This window comes from Rhinoderma darwinii, chromosome 1 (assembly GCF_050947455.1).
Source record: "Rhinoderma darwinii isolate aRhiDar2 chromosome 1, aRhiDar2.hap1, whole genome shotgun sequence".
In the NCBI taxonomy this organism is placed as follows: Eukaryota; Metazoa; Chordata; class Amphibia; order Anura; family Rhinodermatidae; genus Rhinoderma; species Rhinoderma darwinii.
Genome location: NC_134687.1, coordinates 193743895 through 193754849, shown reverse-complemented (window position 1 = coordinate 193754849; position 10955 = coordinate 193743895). Strand labels below are relative to the sequence as shown.

At 45.3% G+C, this 10955-nt stretch overlaps 1 protein-coding gene across 4 annotated transcripts in view; it reads left to right on the top strand.

Annotated features, from left to right (window-relative positions):
• The first annotated feature begins 5527 nt into the window (after window positions 1–5527).
• HERC3 (HECT and RLD domain containing E3 ubiquitin protein ligase 3) overlaps window positions 5528–10955 on the top strand; it is a 94098-nt gene continuing 88670 nt past the window's right edge. For all 4 annotated transcript variants that reach the window (XM_075860679.1, XM_075860678.1, XM_075860677.1 and 1 more), the window contains exon 1: window positions 5528–5610. The gene's annotated coding sequence lies outside the window, so the exon portion shown is untranslated. The remainder of the gene's footprint in view (window positions 5611–10955) is intronic.

The window sequence follows — 10955 nt, the reverse complement described above, 5'->3', positions numbered from 1 at the left end:
TCACAAACTGATATCCAAGATTATGGCAGCCAGGCTAGCCCACTTAATGCCTCTATTGGTAGGTCCATCGCAAGTGGGATTTATTAATTGTAGATCAGCAGTCACTAACATCAGGAAAGTGTTGGGAGTCATGGACGGGACGGTGGCTTGGCCAACGTCGCACAACCAATCGGTGCTTGTGTTACTAGATGCTGAGAAGGCATTCGATAATGTTGAGTGGCGGTGGCTGGACATGGTCCTGGACAAATTTAACATACAAGAGGAATTTAGAGTCTATTTAAAAGCATTATACAATAATCCCATGGCGGCTGTTTGTACACGAGGATTCAGGTCGACAACGTTTAGATTACACAAAGGAACGCGGCAGGGCTGTCCCCTATCGCCGCTTTTATTTGACCTGGCATTGGAACCACTGATACATGTTTTAGAACATGGGCAGATATATGCTGGCATACAAGTGGGCAAGGTAGAAGTTAAATCTGCAGTTTTTGCAGATGATGTTCTGCTGTTTCTCTCTCAACCATCTAAGCATCTGGCAAAAATTTTTGAGGTGATACGGGAATATGGGTCATTTGCAGACTTCAAAATTAACCCAACCAAAAGCGAGCTTTTAGGATTAACACCACACAATCATACAACAGATACCAGTCTCCAACACCTGGGGATTAAGATTGCGAAAGCACAGATAAAATATTTGGGGATCCGGATTGGGCGAACCCCGGGAACCTTATACCACCTAAATTATGAACCCATCTTCCGCAAAATAAAGCTAGAACTGCAAAGGTGGAACGCATTACCGCTCTCCATGTTTGGCAGATGTCATCTGGTCAAGATGATATCATTTGCTAGACTATTGTACCCACTACAAACATTACCTATTCTTCTGAAACATAAAGATGTTAAAGACTTTAACTCCGCTATAACAAAATTTATATGGTCAAATAAGCGACCCAGAATACATTTACGCTTTTAACATTCCGCCTAGTGGTGGAGAACCAGACCGAATACATTCATGCCCGAAATGTGCCCAACCACATACTGATTTGTATCATGGCATTTGGTTATGCCCAGTTACACAAAGATACTGGACAGAGATACTAGCATATGTTGCGAAATTATGGGACAGATCCATGCCACTGACACCTACACTTCTTATATTTCAATCCACAACGTCAATACATGCTGAGGAGGAAGGGACCTTTACACATATACCCCCGCTAGTACACATAATACTACTTACTGCAAAAAGATGTATACTGAAAAACTGGCTGGAAGCTACTGCACCGACACTAGATCAACTGGTTCAGCAATTGAAAATATGTTTGAACTCAGACAGGATTGATACAATAACACACAAAGAAAGAAAAACTGCAGGCTTTTTCAAAAAAATGGAAACCGTTCTTGTTACAAATGTGTGATCTAGATATTGCGGCAGTGATGGCGGGGTTTCAACAAACAAAATGGTATCTCACAGAAGACCTTAAAGGGACCTTGGGCAAGCTAAAGGTCAGAGTAACGAGACACTAGGTAGAAAGACATAGAAAGTGGAGAAATACGATACGATAAGAGAGAATAATAAGAGGTTGAAAAACAAAAAAGACTGCCAAATGTTATTGTGTTACTTGTTAACAAAGTTTATTGGAAAACATGCATCAGAAACTAATATGTAAAAGTCATTGTAACGGGATGATATTTCAACAAATACAAAGTTATGTATATTACTGTACTTTCACCAAGATATGGGCAATGTCATACTTGGTTTCTTGTAATTGTAAAAGAAAGGAAAAAAATTAACAAATCTCAATAAAAACTGTTTTAAAAAAAAAAAAAAAGAAATACATTGTTAATGTGCTAAATGACTATTCTAGCGGCAAACGTCTGGTTTTTAATGCAATATCTACATAGGTGTATAGAGGCCCATTTCCAGCAACCATCACTCCAGTGTTCTAATGGTACATTGTGTTTGCTAACTGTGTTAGAAGGCTAATGGGTGATTAGAAAACACTTGAAAACCCTTGTGCAATTATGTTAGCACCGCTGTAAACAGTTTTGCTGTTTAGAGGAGCTATAAAAGTGACCTTCCTTTTAGCTAGTTGAGAAGCTGGAGCATTACATTTGTGGGTTCGAATAAACTCTCAAAATGGCTAGAAAAAGAGAGCTTTCATGTGAAACTCGACAGTCTATTCTTGTTCTTAGAAATGAAGGCTATTCCATGCGAGAAATTGCCAAGAAACTGAAGATTTCCTACAACGATATGTACTGCTCCCTTCAGAGGACAGCACAAACAGGCTCTAACCAGAGTAGAAAGAGAAGTGGGAGGCCCCGCTGCACGACTGAGCAACAAGACAAGTACATTAGAGTCTCTAGTTTGAGAAATAGACGCCTCACAGGTCCTCAACTGGCAGCTTCATAAAATAGTACCCGCAAAACGCCAGTGTCAACATCTACAGTGAAGAGGCGACTCCGGGATGCTGGCCTTCAGGGCAGAGTGGCAAAGAAAAAGCCATATCTGAGACTGGCTAATAAAAGGAATAGATTGATATGGGCAAAAGCACACAGACATTGGACAGAGGAAGATTGGAAAAAAGTGTTATGGACAGACGAATTGAAGTTTGAGGTGTTTGGATCACACAGAAGAACATTTGTGAGACGCAGAACAACTGAAAAGATGCTGGAAGCGTGCCCGACGCCATCTGTCAAGAATGGTGGAGGTAATGTGATGGTCTGGGGTTGCTTTGGTGCTGGTAAAGTGGGAGATTTGTACAAGGTAAAGGGCTTTTGAATAAGGAAGGCTATCACTCCATTTTGCAACGCCATGCCATATCCTGTGGACAGCGCTTGATTGGAGCCAATTTCATCCTACAACCGGACAATGACCCAAAGCACACCTCCAAATTATGCAAGAACTATTTAGGGAAGAAGCAGGCAGCTGGTATTCTATCTGTAATGGAGTGGCCAGCGCAGTCACCAGATCTCAACCCCATAGAGCTGTTGTGGGAGCAGCTTGACCGTATGGTACGCAAGAAGTGCCCATCAAGCCAATCCAACTTGTTGGAGGGGCTTCTGGAAGCATGGGGTGAAATTTCTCCCGATTACCTCAGCAAATTAACAGCTAGAATGCCAAAGGTCTGCAATGCTGCAATTGCTGCAAATGGAGCATTCTTTGACGAAAGCAAAGTTTGAAGGAGAAAATTATTATTTCAAATAAAAATCATTATTTCTAACCTTGTCAATGTCTTGACTATATTTTCTAGTCATTTTGCAAATCATTTGATAAATATAAGTGTGAGTTTTCATGGAAAACACAAAATTGTCTGGGTGACCCCAAACTTTTGAACGGTAGTGCATATTACATATACACACACACACATATATTTGGTATCTTAGAATACATGTATCACATTATTTATGATGCTCAGTAAACGGAGTAAAAAAAATGTAAACTATGACGGTATGATCCTAAAAATGATAAAAGTGATGGTCTCCAGAAAACATAGAGGACAAACACAAATTATTTTTCTAAATTCAAAATTGCCTGCATCCTCATACATTAAGAATAAGGGTCTATGCTCACGGTACGCTCAAATTGCGGTATCTTGCCTCAATTACCGCAAAATGATGACAAATAATGCGGTTTTCGTCAAATCGCAGCGAAACGACGCCATCTTGCTGCGATTTTGCGATAATCACAATAAATTGAGATTTGACCACACACCATATAAATAAAGCCGCTCAAATATAGACTGTTCAGTGTAAACATTAAAACCCCTGACAGGTGAAGTGAAGAACATTGATTATCTTGTTACAATGGTGCCTGTCAGGGGCGGGGATATAATAGGCAGCAAGTGACCAGTCAGTTCTTGAAGATGATGTATTAGAAGCAGGAAAAATAGGCAAGCGTAAGGATCTGAGCGACTATGACAATGACCAAATTGTGATGGCTAGTTGATATGGTTAGAGCATCTCCAAAAGTGCAGATCTTGTGGGGTGCTCCCGATATACAGGGGTTTACCACTTACCAAAAGTGGTCCAAGGAAGGAACACCAGGTAACCAACAACAGGGTCATGAGCACTCAAAGCTCATTAATTCACGTGGGAAGAAAAGGCTGGACCATCTGGTCCGATCCAAAAGAAGAGCTACTTTAGCACAAATTGCTGAAAAAGTTAATGCTGGCTATGATAGAAAGATGTCAGAACACACAGGGCATTGCACTGTAGCTTGCGTCGTTTGGAGCTGCATATCCGCAGACCGGTCAGAGTGCCCATGCTGACACCTGTCTACTGTCGAAAGAGCCTACAATGGGCACCTGAGCATAAGAACTTCATCATAGAGCAAGTGAAGAAGATGGCCAGATCTAATGAAGGTTTTTTTTCCCCATCATGTGGATGGCCAGGTGTTTGTCGCTTACCTGGGGAAGAGATGTCACCAGGAGGCACTATGGGAAGAAGGCAGGCAGACGGAGGCAGTGCGAAGCTCTGGGCAATATTCTGCTGGGAAACCTTGGGTCCTGGCATTCATGTGGATGTTACTTTGACACGTACCACGTACCTAAACATTGTTGCTGCCCTTGTATACCCCTTCATGGCAACGGTATTCCCGAATGGCAGTGGCATCTTTTAGTAGGATAATGCAATCTGACACACTGCAAAAACTGTCCAGGAATGGTTTGAGGAACATGACAAAGAGCTCAAGGTGTTGACTTGGCCTCCGAATTCCCATCAAAAAGTCTGATCCATGGAGGCTCCACCTAACAACTTACATGATTGTAATGTCATGATATGTCAGATACCTGGACCCCATCAATCACAACTTCTGATATGTCTCTATGACATATCAAAACTTTTATGAAGGTACAGTTATTTATAAAGAGACATATCAAAATGTTAGATTGTTGGGGTCCGGTTGCTCAGACCCCCACCGTTGTGGAAAAAGGGGCAGAAGTGCTGTGATCGGCGCTCCGTCAGGCTGAAGACGGCTCATGTAGACGTTCTATAGAGCCGTCTTTAGCCTGACGATCAGCGCAGATCAAAGCCAAAGGTGCTGAGCGCTTCTGCACCTTTGTTTCAGCAACGGTGGGGGTCTCAGCACCCGGACAGCAACCGATCTAAACTATTGTTATGTCCTTATGACTCATCAAAAGTTTGATGAAAGTGTAATCACTCTTTAAATAATCTTGATGCCACAGGAAACATTCAGAGGTCTTGAGGACGGGTCAGAGCTGTTTTGGGGCAGGAGGACCTAGACAATGTTGTGGCTGAACATTATATGTAGGGTTCCCAATGCTGGCATTAGGTCTTATGTATTGTCTGCAGTATGACGATATCAGCTCACGAAATAGTGGACAACACCTACACCACTACAGAGAACGAGAGATCGCTGTCGCCCCGCCCCCATACCGAGGGAGGGTGTACGCGCTATTGCTATTGGCTGCTGGTGGCTCTCAAGCGCCCACGCCCCCGTACTGTGGAAGAGTAAACTTGTTATTACTATTGGCTGGGCTCTTTGTCACTCAAAGAATAGAGTGGGCGGCGCTTGTGTGGGAGTCGTTGCCCAAACTTCCATGTTATTATATGACAGAGAAGCTGGGGAGGTCCGCGCCCGGGGTACAGGTAAGCCGCATTGTCTATCACAACACAGACTATATTGTCCTCTACGTTCTACTGGAATACCGCGCGGCTTCTTAATCTCTTGTGGCACGGTATCCAGCCGCGACTCGTACAGTGACTGACAAGACAGTAATGGCTGATTATCTAGGAAGTGAGCTGTATCATCGCTGCTAGTCATCTGGTGAACCTGGGAGGGGTTAATAACTCGTCAGGCCTTGTGTGGATGCTGACAGCGTTCTGTACTGGGTGAGGGTGAACGTCAGGGCAGGGGTGCCAGGATCAGTGGAGTTTCCAACCAGTGCATCTCCTTCCAGTTGAATACGATTTGGCAGCTGCTGCAGGAAGGGATTTGTGTGTTGTAATCTGTGATCAGGACTGTGAGTTCTTAGAAATCTGCTCATTCGCAGTCGTTACGACACGATGGTACGTGGCGAGCGACTTTAGGCTCCTGCGATGCCGGTATGGGAATGGGAACATATAAAGCGGAACAACGGCTGTCTGGTTCTCAAGATTTTCATATTAGAAAATCTCTTTTGCGGTTATTTAGGGCGCCCAAAGAAATTGGGGGACCCCTGACAAGGCAAAATGTTGGTACCCCTCCTTCTGCAGTCAGAAGCGCACCCATAAATGTAACCAATGCGGCACAGGCACGAAGAAAATACATTTTTGCAGCAGCGCAAATACTTTTTAACGCCACTTGAAAACCATGACAACAACCCCTAAATTCATGACCGCGTGGGAGAAAGTTGTTCCGACTTAAAGGGGTTTTCCCATCAGAGACATTTATGACATATCCACAGGATATGTCAGATAGATGCGGGCCCCACCTCTGGGACCTCCCACCTATCTGTAGAGCAGGGCCCCTAAACCTCGTTCTAACTTCTGTGTTCCGGCTGATTTCCGACTATGAAGAAGAAAACAGCGCAGCATGCGAGCTACGCTGTTTCCGTGAAAACTATTCCGTTCTATGGGATTTGCGGAAACTGCGTATCTCAGGGAGCTACGTTATTTTCTTCTTCATGGCTGGAAATAAAATGAGTCAGCCGGAACACACAGAGGTAGAACGGGGTTTAGGGGGCCCCGTTCTAGAGATAGGGGTGGGGCCTGCATCTATCTGACATTTATGACATATCCTGTGGCTCTATCATAAATGTCCTTGATGAAAAAAAAAACCATTAAGGCCTCATGCACACTAACGTATTTTTGTCCTCCCGTAAATACTGGCGTAAATACGGGTCCTTGGTCACACGTATTCGACCCGTATTGCACCAGTATTTACGGACCCGTGCCTGTAAATACGGGTCCGGTGTCACCAGTATTCCACCCGTATTTACGGGCACGTTTTGTCTGCAAAATTTCACTGCACTAATCGGCAGCCCCTTCTCTCTATCGGTGCAGGATAGAGAGAAGGGACAGCCCTTTCCGCAGTAAAAGAAATTCATACTTACCCGGCCGTTGTCATGGTGACGCGTCCCTCTCTTGACATCCAGTCTGACCTCCCTGGATGACACGACAGTCCATGTGACCGCTGCAGCCTGTGATTGGCCTGTGATCGGCTGCAGTGGTCAGATGGCATGAAACGTCATCCTGGGAGGCTGGACTGGAGGAAGAAGCAGGTAAGTTAACTTTTAATACTATTAACTCCAGCAGTAGTCACTGTCCCGGGTGCTAAACGAGTTACTGTCGATCAGTTAACTCTTTCAGCACCCTGGACAGTGACTATCCCTTTACGTCGCCTAGCAACGCTCCTCTAATTACGTGTGCACACACGTAGCCACCAGTAATTACGGGAGTCCCATAGACATCTATGGGCCTGCCCATGCCGTAATTACGGCCTGAAATAGGACATGTTCTATATTTTTCAACAGCACGGGCATCTTCCCGTAAGCATACGGGGAGGTACCCGTGGCCAATAGAAGTCTATGGGCCCGTAATTACGGCTCGTAATTACGGACGTTTTTACGGTCGTGTGCATGGGGCCTAAGGCTTCATGCACCCGACCCTGCTCGTAATTACGAGCACGGGCAGCCGGCCGCTTTTGCGAGCTGTGCTGCCATTATAAAGTATAGCAGCACGGCCCGTAAAATAGAAAAATAGAACATGTTCTATTTTTTTAACGGCACGGGCACCTTCCCGTGAGAAAACGGGAAGGTACCCGTGGCTAACAGAAGTATATGAGCCCGTTATTGCGGGTCGTAATTACGTCCCGCAATAACGGGTGTTTTTACGGTCGTGTGCATGAGGCCTAAGTCATCTGACCTCACTTCATGCTTTTAGGACAGGTCCTATCCTATGTCCACAATACAGCTAAATTTCTACATTTAGGCCTTAGGGTATGTTCACACGCAGTGGGCAAAAACGTCTGAAAATACAGCGCTATTTTCAGGCGAAAACAGCTCCTCATTTTCAGACGTTTTTTTAACAACTCGCGTTTTTCGCTGTGCTTTTTTACGGCCGTTTTTCAATGAAGACAATGAAAAACACCTCCAAAAACGTCCCAAGAAGTGTCCTGCACTTCTTTTGACGAGCCATCATTTTAAGCGCCGTATTTTTACAGCGACGCTTAAAATAAAGGCTCGTGGGAACAGAACATCATAATTCCCATTGAAAGCAATGGGCAGATTTTTGTAGGCGCATTAGGGGCGTTTTTTCAGGCGTAATTCAATGCGTAAAATGCCCGCATTACTTCTGAAAACAGTGCATGTGAACATACCCTTAGGTAAGTTTCTAAATTTTATGTCAGGAGGAGGGCAGATGGAGCCTAGTACTGTCATTCACTGCGGTCTGAGTGAGGAGGTCAGTGCGTGCCGGCTCGGGAGTGGACCAGTCCAGGCACCTGACCTCACTTCAGGTGACTCAGGTCAGGTGACTGGACTGGTCCACTCCCGGGCCGTCACGCATCGGCCTCACTCAGACCTCCACCATACTTTACTCAGAACGCTGCCCTCCTCCTCAATGTGAGTGAGTATGGCAGACGGAGCCAAGGAGGGAATGACATGGCGGCGGTCAGAGTGAGGTCGTAGCGTGCTGTGACGGGAGTGGACCAGTCCAGTCACCTGAAGTCACGTCACTGACGTGAGATCAGGTGACTCGACTGTGATGGCCCGGGAGTGGACCGATCCGTTCACCTGACCTCACGTCACTGACTCAGGTCAGGTGACCGGACTGTTCCACTCTTGGGCTGGCACGCACCGACTTCACTCAGACCGCCGCCATACTTGGTTCCGTCTGCCCTTCTCCTGCTCCTAAATGTGAGTGAGTAGGGCTGACGGAGCCAAGTAGCGAATGACGCGGCCTGAGTGAGGTCGGGCTGGACGTTCCCCACCCGTGCTCTAGATTATAGTGACTCCTACGCTCACATCCTGGACACAGCCATGGTTGCCCCTTCAACAGTGTTCCATTTAATTCAATGAGTGACATGTAATATTACATTTCCCATTAAATGTACAGCCGGCCACAAGTTCCCTTGGCAATGTCGGCTGAATGCCGGGGGTTTCAGAAGCAGAACCTGCAGCGATTATCTGATCATTGTGGCAGCTTTCTAAAGAGAAGGGATTGTCTTGTTGAGGCTTCCCCCTGTAAAATCAGCCCCGGCGGCTTTGAACTGGCTTTTATGCCAGTATCACATGTGGTCTTGTGTAGTGGGATAGTTAATGCCAGTGTCATTAAGGGTATGTTCACACGCTAGACTAAAAACGGCTGCATAATACAGAGCTGTTTTCAAGGGAAAACAGCCTCTGATTTTCAGCCGTTTTTGGATGCATTTTTTACAGCCGTTTTTGGAGCTGGTTTTTCTATTGAGCTGATGAAAAACGGCTCAAGACGTGACATGCACTTCCTTTTTTTTTACGCACCGGTTTTACAAACGGCCGCGTAAAAACCGCCACATTGGAACGCAACGCTGTTTTTCCCATTGAAATCAATGGGCAGATGTTTGAGGCGTTCAGCCCCCGTATTTTTAGCCGTTTTTTCGAGGCATTTACAGCCCTGAAAATAAGCCTTGTGAACATACCCTAAAGATCTAATATTGTCAGCATATCTTGTGCTCCAGGGCAGTGGAGGGGTTTACGCCAGCATCCATGGTGGTCTAGAGTAGTGGAGGGGTTATCTTATACCATGTGTCCAGTGTGTTACCCACCCCCTCCAGGCTCCAGCTTCTCTCTACAGCCTCTGACAGGAAGCTGCTGATCGCATTCAGCTTCCACTTCCTGCCCCACACTGATCATAGAAAGGGGCGGAGTAAGTAGACCATAGACCCTGGGCTTATATACACCATCTTTCTGGCCTAGCATTGACAACTGGTTGTTACCATTCGCCTTGTCAATAGGCTATGTCCTGATCATCGCTGACAGTAGCTAACTGTTTTGGGACACATCCTTCTGACAAGGGGAATGGTTACAGTCAGTTGTCTATTGTTCCTGCTCTACACAGAGACTTTTTGTGGAATTCAAGAATTTCCTATAAAAGACATGTTCGGAGAGGTGACAGCTCCTCTATAAATTTAGTGACTCACAGGTGACGTTGTCTCTTGATTCATTGTAGACGTTCTTATTCATTTTCTTGTCCATCCAGTCCAGACTGCGATGGCGACTTCTTCTGACAACTGCAGTTTCCTGCCGAGACATCTTTGGCCCCTCCCTTCCTAAGTTATCCCCAGCCTCTATAAGAACACAAATAAATTCAGACCCCTGACTGGACCCCTAAATAAAGTCAGAACACAGACTAGACCCTAGAATTAATACAGACCCAGGAATAATTACAGACTCCAGACCAGACCCCTTAAATACAGACCCATATGAGACGCCCTAAACTAATATAGTCCCCAGACCAGGACCCCTAAATACATACCCCAGACACTTACACAGCAGATCTCCCCCTGAGGAGCCTTTCTGCTCTGCGCTTCTGGCTTCAGGACCTGCAGATATGGTCATGTGACCTTATATGTGCAATTTCTACACTAAGCAGTTTTGTAGCGTTTTTTTATTGTCGCGATTTGTAACTAAAACTTCGACAAAATCTGCATGTCCTTTAAACCTTCGGGCGGCACCTAAACTGCCCATATGTAAGTCCGCCACTGACCATAGAGTTCAGTGCAGGGAATGGAGATGATCACGTGGCTGTGATTTGACATGATCTCCATAAGCTATCTGCCCCACCATTAGTATTTGGGTGGTTAGTATCCTGTGCCCCTGTGGAATGGGCATCCCTGGATTACAGTAGAGGTCTGTAAACAAAGAGATGTCACCCGTTGTGACACATTTTAGTGTATGGATAGATTCGGGGGTGTATTTGCACAACACTATATTGCAATATTTAGTGTAAAAATGACTAATAATCAATAATTCCTA